Below are 9,521 nucleotides of genomic sequence, written 5' to 3'. Positions count from 1 at the left end.
GTTAAATGTAGTGTTTCTGACTCAATATGAAGATTCATCCTATACTAGTGTAGCCAAATCAGTTTTTCTGATCATTCAGTCATGCTTCTTTGGTGCAATTTACTGCATTCTGAAGTAAATATTATGCTCCTAAAATTATCTGTGGAAGGTAGATCCTAAGAATCATGATCAGAACTCTAAAGTACAGTAAGATTTTCTTCACTGTATTATTGATTTCCAGTTTTTCTATTTAAACTATTTTTTTTTTCTGGTCAGATATTGTCCCAGGTTTTTATGAATGTAACATTCTGAATGAGATGGCGAGTAAAGGCATATCTAATTCTAACAGATACCTTGCGACTTTTCCTGTATGCTTTCTGTCAGTGTTTCTAACTTGCAACATTCCTGTAATTCTGTTCCTACAGCAAGTTATTGCTGCACATATTTAAGCTGATAGATCTCCTTCCTATACAATTGCATTTTTCTTATATCAAACTGACAGATTTTCTAAGCTTTTTGATTGGCCTGAGATGGTCCTGGACTTATTCTCTCCTCAGTTTCTTTTTTCGTTTTTGTAATTACATGGGCCAGGCTATTTAATGTGAAAGTCAGGATGCTCGTTTGTTTAGTTCTTATCTTAAATATTTGTTGCTCTTCATGTTCAAAGTATATTCTTCAAATGTCCAATATCCCCTTCCCCAGGCTAGTGGCATGATTCAATTAGGTCTCTCCTTCCAGCATAGAAGCTGAGCAGCCTTCTTCCTTGGTGCTATAACATTTCACCTAAGCAGGTGAAAGTTTGCTCACCTTTGCTTATATTGTTGCCTATCTGGACAGTACCCTTACTGACCCTGGTTGTGTAAGGTCTTTTTTTGGTTATCTTGCCTCTGCTATCATCTACAAGTTTTTGGTCCTGCCTATGGGAAACCATAGCTGTGAAAGCCCATGGCAAATTGTACTTTGTTAGTACAGTGTGTAGTACCTCGTAGTGTGTAACGGAGAACGACTACAACTCAGATAATAATAATACAGGCCTCTGTCAAACTCCATAGATCATAATGTTTCCTCAAGAAAATGTAATAGCACAAGTAAAATGAGATAAAATACCACAAGTGACTGAGAAAATATCCTTGATGGAAAAGAAGAGTTGTTAAATCTCTACCCATTACAAATTCTCTGAAGATGTGTAGGACAACAGAATGAGATTTAAACAGCACTTCTAGTAAGTAACTGCAAGAAATAGATACCTCAGAATAAAGACATTAAGTGGCAGTGTTATTTCTTTTGATAGAATGATAATCGTTCAATGTTGTCAGTAGTTCTCAGTTAAATCAGTGAAGAAAACTAGTTGTATTACAGATGTTTGAAGAGTGTTCCATTTCATATAAATATAAACCAGATGCTTCTTCTAAGCGTTTTCTAAGCAAAGATGAAACTCTAAAAGTGTTTGGAGTTATTTAAAGACAAATTTAAATATTGCAGGTTGGGGAGCTAATTGAGCCCTTTCTCTGAAACCCAAATGGGTCTGGGATCTTGGACAGAAAACTTTGGAAAGCTGGTGCTGACCAATCCAAATTTAAAAAGTAATTTACTTTGCTAAGTAAGAGTAAAGTAAGACCAGAAAGATGCTCAGAGAAAGTAGGCACTGCCCTGATGCTGTGGATACATTAGAGGATCTGCAGTGCTGCAAAAAAAAGACATTAGGCAGAAAGGCATTAGAAGACCAAAGGAAGCACCACAACTGTGACCTCAGTAAACACAAAAAGTCCAGAAAAAGCCTGCCTTTTGAGGAAAAATTGCAAGAATTATACTCCATCAATTTTCAACTCCACTGAAAGTATTTTCAGGCTCTCACAGGACTTCACCACATGAGTGCTGCTACATCAGAGAATACCCTTCACGGGAGCAGTAGTGGACATTGCAGTCAAAGATGACTAAACTGTCAGCTTGGAAGAAACAGGGCATAGAGTGATTTACATTTGAACAAAGAAATAACAATATTCTGTAGTATTAACACTGTGGGAAAAACTGAAATAGTAGAAAATGAAAGGGTTAAGCTGTATGCTTTTTCGTCCAAAGTGTATATTAACACTGTATATTGTTCACTAGACAAAAATATGATCTATAAAGGAATCAGGGAAGAAATCCCATGATAAAATGAAATATGTGGCAATCCTTTCTATTCATCTCTAGTGTAAGTGTTGTCCTTGTAGAGGCAGGGAGCTGATTAAGAAAGACATTGAGAACAACTTCTAGGGTGGAATAAGCTCTCAGCAAACTCAGAATACTCTAACTTGACTTGCTTTTTCAGTAGTCTTGTCTAAGGTGAAATATGGACTGAAATTGTAAGTCATGCACACATTTTGCAGATACTAATGAAAATTGTTAGTACTGAGTATGTGAACACCATTTTTTGTAGTCTCTGCTGTTGTTGAGGTCTTAGGCCTGGATGGGACTATGTCTACAGGCACTAGGAGAGTGATGCTTAAATTATTAAGGAAAAATATGGTGATGAGAAGGCAGAGATTAGAAACAGAAAGTCCAAGAGAAAAATATTATACCGTGGATGTCAAGTGGAAAAACATGTTAGAGGTAACAGTTTCAGCCTGTTGCATATGTCAAAAAAGAAGATCAAGCTGAAGGAAAGATTCTTGTTGATACAACCTGAAAAAGATCCTTCCATGGGATGAAAGCTGGAATAGATTTGATGATATTGGCTAGTTCTTCTAGGCTAAGACTCTCACATTTCCAAGGTTGCCCTTTAGAAGCTACTCTAGGTAAAAAAATACTCATATATATAAAATTTATTTTCTCTTGGACCAGTAAATTTAACATCTAATAATCACCCATACTGTAGCAGGCATAAATTCAAACAAGTTATTAGAATAAACATTCTAATTGTCACCATGAAATGCATACACTGATCTTAGGTGCTGGTTTAACAAAGGGATGGAATCAGACTCTAATACACAGAGGATACAAACCACAAAGGAACAAGTCCATCACCTTTAGTTGCCCCTGGGAAGTTTGTTGAACTACCTGTATATTTTATGCTTTGATGTGCTTGATGCTGAGATCTGGGAGGACTACTATATTCTGTATTAATAGTAGTTTCCAAAAAAGGGGCCTTTAGATGTAACAATTAATCAAATTTGGATTAGACATCTTTAATTTCTCTCTCAGTTTGGCAAACATGTCCAGCAGACATACAGAAGTAAGGAAATTGAAAAATCCCCCAGTCCCTAAACCAAAAGCCATGGACTGGGAGGATGTAATTATCAGAAATGAGAAATTATCAGCTACTAGAAGTACTTAATTTCTTAGATTCTTGTTGAATCATATAGGGTCATTTACAGTTGAAATGAAGAAATTGTTAGAAACTGTATCTTAGGCTTGGTTGGGAAAAAAAAAAGAACAATTCTGTAATTTCTAAATCCTTAGACTCTATTTTTGATTGCCTAAACCAACAATTTTTTCACCCTCAGATCATTCAGTAAAACAAAGCACAATGATTTTGATCATTATTTTAATCAAATACAGAAAACAAGCACTGGAATATTAAAGAAAGTTAAGGCTTTATTGCAGTGATTTTATAAGTTTCACCTGTAAGAGCTGGGGCAAGGATTCAGAGGTACAGGTGTTCACCGGCAGTCTTGTGAGTGCAGTGACAACTGTACATGCCCATTGTTTTGCATCATTAGTACTGTACTGAGTCTTCAAAAAAAAAAGAAAAAAGAAAATGCCCACTGAGAAATGTAGCCTCCAGAGTCCAGTCTTTTTTATTACTTCACTTTTTTTTCTTTTTTTTCTTTATATAGCACCTAATTTAGGCCACAGACAAAAAGAAAATGTATCTTGAATATGCATCACGGGTTCCAAAAATGAAAAGAAATTGGATTTGGATAGCACTTACTCAATAGACAGATATGATACATGGTAAGAAGGTGCACTGTCTGCCCTGTGATAGATTAAACTACTTTGTAGGAAAATTACTGTGAGCCAGTCACCACCACCACCGTGGCTAAATCTTTAATAAAATTCTCTTCCATATTCAAGAGCGAGGTATGAAGTACACAATAAGCAGAGTGGAGTAGAGTGCCATTTATCAAACCACAGCTAGGTCTGTAATCTCCTGCTTTATCCTTTTTTAGTACTTTATTTGTCTTTATTGTTGCAAGGAAGCACATTTACCCAGGGCAGTGGGCTTTCGATGATAAACCTTTTGTTTTAAATTCTACCTGTGGGGGTTTTTTTTCTTTTTTTTTGGTTTAGATAACCATCGTGTCACTCTATGGGAGTAATTAGTTTGTTTTGGTTTGGTGGTCCCTTGCTTGTTACATGTTCTTTCACCCTTCCCTGCCAGACCTGACCCTACCCCTCTTGTCTCTACGCTACAAAAAAGGATACCAAAGCCGCTAAGACATTTTAAAAAGAATACTCAAGCCTGTGCAGAAGACAGTCTGGGATGTATTGCATAATGCTTTTTTGAGGCTATTTGGCAAGATGGCAGTGTTGAACCATGTTGTGGTTGGCCCCTGGGTGGCACTACATGGCTAGACCTGGGACCAACCAAGGCATGTTTGGTTAAAGGCAGAAAACAATTGAAGCAGTTTTCTTTTTAAAAATTAAGACAAATCCTTAAGCTAAATTTGTTGATATTTGCTGAATTCAATACAAATATGCAATAATATTAAACTGTGTTCCTCTTATTGAAGGAGATTCCAAAATGTTCTGTATATCTTGACTACCTGATAATATCTGGATCACTTTTGGCAACATGCTGATATTAAGTACAGATGCAGTGGAAGGGTCCTATGGGTAGAAGTATGTGACTAGACCTGCTTTGTGCTGCCTGAATATGCATACTACCAGTCTGTGCTGCAGCCCTGGGGGTGATTTTTTTAGTACTATTATAACCCTTTTTATTGTTTGAATAGCAGTTTTATGACAAAACATTTATATTCAGCCTGCCTTTGTACTTGACTGAAAGAGAGCAATCACTGAGAATGATAAGGCAACAATGGTAATGATAACTGCATTTAAGGAGGCTTACAGAATTTAAACGGGCATGCAAAAATAGACTTACAATAGTACTCTACCTGCATCTGAACTGGTTTGGGTATATTTCTTGCTCCTGGCCCATGTTTGCTTATTGATGGAGATGTTGCCTTTTCTCCCGTTTTTCTCCCTTATGGCATTTCTTCTGTATGAATCTTACCTGTGTGCACATCAGGCTTATCTTACCACGGAAAGATGCCATAGTGAGATGGAAGAACATAACCGTTTTTCAAAACCCACATCCCTGAAATTATTGCTCAACATAAGTATCAAGTTTTCAGAGTTTGTAGTTATATGATCTTGCAGCAGAATGGCCATTACCTGTCTTTCGAGGTCCTGCCTCTCATGAAAAATAGACAATTCTTTCACTCTCCCTTGAGAAGAAGTGAGGGATAATACTGGACATTGGAAAGTAATCCAAGAGTTTAAGAGCAGTCAATCTGTTGCCTGGATATTTTTAAGTCCAATCAATTCTACTTTTGTTTTCCTTTGCTATAGTGTTTTCTCCCCCTCCAGGTTTACACAGACTTATACACATGTGCACACACATATTTGTGTATTTCCTTGGATTTATTGCTTATAGAAGAAGGCAAGAAAACAATGAGAAAGTTCAGTGTGTTTTGGGGAGAGGCAGGTTCCTGGATCTCCGAGTTTTGTGTGAGGGGAACAGAATTATGCCTAAGTCTGTTTCTACTGTACATTTTAGTATGGATTATGAAGAAAGGAGATGTATGCTACACATTGTTTTAAAGATATTTTAGGGCTAGATCCTTCCACATTGTTCACAGGCTGGTAAGTAGACTTACCGATGTTAGAGGCTTTCTTACTCAGGGAGAGACTGTCCTCGTGGAGTCAGAGTGACAGATTCAGCCTACATTTTTGAATAGTATTTTTCAAAATTTTAAAATAATTCTGTCAGCGAGCTATTTTATATAAAAATCTCTCTGGACTGTCTCTTTTTATAAGCCAAAACAACATATATTTTTATAAAAGTAAATGACCATTTTAAAGGCTTAAATTTTGAGCTGTACATTAAGTTTTTATTGATCTTGAGAGCTGGTGATCTCAGCATACCTCAATTTGTTTCATGCTATAGCTTTCCTGTTATATAGTTTTACTTCTTTCTCTGCCTGTATTTTAATTTTCTGTACTTACGATTCCTTTAGAAGTTGACAGTATACAAAAGCTGAGTGGCAAAAATTTGTGAAAACTAAGTGACTCTAGAAATATAGGAAGAAAAAAATTAGAGGTACGTTTTATTTTATTCGTGTATGTTATTTCACTAATTCAAAAGCTCACTAACTACACTACATTTTTTAATATATGCATGTGATCGTTACACGTAACCTGTTCATGTGTTCCTGTCTGTGCTATTTAGGCTTTAAATATGTTTAAATTAATAATTCAAATTCTTTTTTGCAAATGAAATATAAGTAATGCAAACATTAACTTGCTTTGCCTAAGTTCTTACAGTATTTTACTGAAATGCTGTATTCAAAGATATGTCACTTTCTACTAAATGTCTTTCTAATTCTTTTGTGCAAATGATACCTTTTCCCCAGGCCCAGCTACTTAGTGGATATTATTGAACAAGTGTCTTTTATAGGATCTAAAGAAGTGCAGCATTATGTGAAAGAAATTTTTAAAAATGTGCATGGACTAATTAGGAATATGCTTTGTGAATATTAAGCAAACACCTGAAGTTCCTTTGCTGCTGCCTAGAACCAGCACTTCATTACCTATTACGTGCAGTGACTTTGAATTTTTTATTAGGTACTGGTCTCTTAGCCTGTAAGGCTTGTACATGATGTATATGAGAGCGATTTCCAGCAGAGCGAAGCTTATCACAGATCCACCTAAAAGGTAAGGATATTTTTTAATTTTTAGTTCACATGCAGAACAGCTGCCTGCAGAACACCTGCACACAGAGCAGGAAAGAAATTTGGTTTAGGAGTTGATTATACATGTCTTACCCATATACAGTAAATCCAGAAATAGGCATGATGAACTTCAGATAAACCCAGAATATAAATGGAAAGAACAATACCAAAATATTTACCCATTAATTTTGTGCTGCACTACGTTTTTAGTGCATATTTTTTTTCAAGCTGGCGAGAACAAAGGAGAAAGGCTTAAATATATTTTGGATTTATTTAGTCTCTCCCAAATCTGTAGTATTGAGAATCCATGGTTTAGACAAGATAATTTCTAAAACCAAAGTTGAACTGTGACTCTGGCAGGCAATGTATGCAAAAGAATGAATCATTGCTATTGGCATTCCTCATATTTGCTAAGGAAAACTGTTAACAAGCGTTAATGAGTATTAAGAAAAAACAGAAAAGCAGGAGTAAGCGCTGAAGAACTGAGAAAGGCAAAAAGGAGAAAAGGCACAACAGTAAAGCTTGAGTTAGTGAAGAAATACATTGATTACTTTTTCACTGAAAATGGTTTAAATGGGCTTTTGAGTGTGAGGAACCTTATCACATAGGTCATGAGTGATAAGTCCTAAGAATATTAGTTTGAGTAATTCAAATCAGGTAATTCAGGAGATAAATGTGCCTTAAGAAAGCATGGGCTACGTACAGAATGTGATGATACACCAATGGTTAAGATAACTGAATTTGATAAAAGAATATAAGGGGTTATAATTTTGAAACCCAGGACCAACAGGGACCTTCTTGGTCTCCAAGTTTCTTGTATTAGCATCATAAACGTAGCAAACTCCATCTTAAAAGTTTTTGCTTTTCCTGATAGAAATCTTTTCATGGACTTTGTTTTAGAAACTTACTTACTTTTCCATCCTAATTTTTTCATTCCCAATTTACAAATACTTTTTGTGCCAAAATTTGCATCTTGGTTGTTAACTGTCTTTCAGCCTGGTGTTTTACCTTTCAGAACAACTTATTGCCATTTCTTCTTTAGCCAATTCCTTATCCAGTTTCACTGCTAGCCTATGTATTTTCAACTTTAAGTAACCTTTTCACATGTGGCGTTGAAATGTGGTATTAAATACCTTGCTGAAATCCAGATAGATATATCATCAAGCATATCAGTTATCTTATTGAAAGGAAGCTATTGGTTTAGTCTGACATGATCTTCCTGCAATTAGTTTATGTTGTATTTTAAAGCTGCAAATGTCCCCTTTTCTTGTTCAAATGAAACCAGAGCTGTTAGTGATAGTGTAATGAAATCATTGCTCTTGCAAAGGGAAAGCCTTGTCAGCCACACTTTCTGAATAGTGAATTTCGGTCATGCCATTTAAAAAAAAGTTTCCTTGAAATCAGTCTATTTTTGATAATGGGACCTTGATCCACTCCCCAATCAGACCAAGCATGCATATCATGACAAATCTTTCCTCCATTAAAATAATTTACTATCCTAAATATGAATTAGCTGAATCAATACACTCCTTCTGACATTCCCCTGAGGAGACAGGAGCAGCTGCTTGAGCAGCAAGTGCTGCCTGAACAGTCAGACACCTCACCTGACGTAGGCAAGGAGGCCACCACTGATGTCACCAGGGAGCAAGAAAAGGACCCTTGTAGGGAACCTAGGAAGAGAGTTACTCAAGGGTGAAATGGTATCGCTGAGGTAAAACCAAAAATCAGATATGACTATCGGAACTGGTAAAGCTGCACAATCCTGAAAATGGATAATAGTAACAATAAGACAAACGCCAAGAAAGCAAGATGAGAAAGACGACAGCTATTGTTTCCTATGTGTCATGGTCCTCTAACTACTTGAACTTCTTGAACGTCTGTGTAGAGACTTAGCTCCAATTAATTCATTAGATTAATTTGTTTTCAAAGGTAGTTTCTGTAAAATTTCTCATTATTTGACTTCTTATGCTGTATAGATATCCAGATATGTAATGCTTAATGTATTTAATAATGAGCGTATTCTCCAGTTTTGATTGTTTTCTTCAAAAGAACAGCAATGCTACAGAAAATAGGAAAAAAACAAGGGCAAAAAGTCAGATATAAATAAGTTGAAAAATTTGAGCTGAATGCTTTCAAAAGGTTTAGCGTGCACAAACTAACAGATGTAGAATTTCAACAGAGGTGGTAAATATACTGATTTTTTAAGATGTTTTCTAAATTGAAATATAAAAAAAGAAAAATAATGCTGTGGAACAAGTATTTTTTAAATTGAAATTTATTACTGATAGCTCTTTATGGCTTAGTATTTTGCTTCTTTTTTGACGAAAATTAATAACTTTTTTGAGAAAGACAGTATTAACACATTGAACTATACAATTAAAGTTTATTCTCAACCTCAGAAGAGCTGATGGTAGAACTTGATTTGGAATTCTCTATCAAAATTATTTTTCAATAGAAATAATCCATGCTTTGAAATTAGAAGTGGCATTAGTATAGGTCAATAGTAAAAGATCCCTAATTTAATTTGAAAAATGTAGTCTTGACATTTTTGGAATTAGCTAATTGAAATTTTAAAAGTGAAAGGTTTTTTTGAAGTATAGCTTT

General features: G+C 35.5%; 1 long non-coding RNA gene across 1 annotated transcript; it reads left to right on the top strand.

Moving 5' to 3' along the window:
* Positions 1-6,230: 6,230 nt before the first annotated feature.
* On the top strand, positions 6,231-9,165 carry LOC137669356 (uncharacterized). Its single transcript, XR_011049081.1, has 3 exons — positions 6,231-6,286; positions 6,811-6,900; positions 8,431-9,165. It is a non-coding gene; the product is annotated as an uncharacterized lncRNA (long non-coding RNA).
* Positions 9,166-9,521: the final 356 nt, after the last annotated feature.

This window comes from Nyctibius grandis, chromosome 1 (assembly GCF_013368605.1).
Source record: "Nyctibius grandis isolate bNycGra1 chromosome 1, bNycGra1.pri, whole genome shotgun sequence".
NCBI classification, from domain to species: domain Eukaryota; kingdom Metazoa; phylum Chordata; class Aves; order Nyctibiiformes; family Nyctibiidae; genus Nyctibius; species Nyctibius grandis.
Note: the sequence above shows the minus strand (reverse complement) of the source record. Positions and strands in the feature narration are given on the sequence as shown.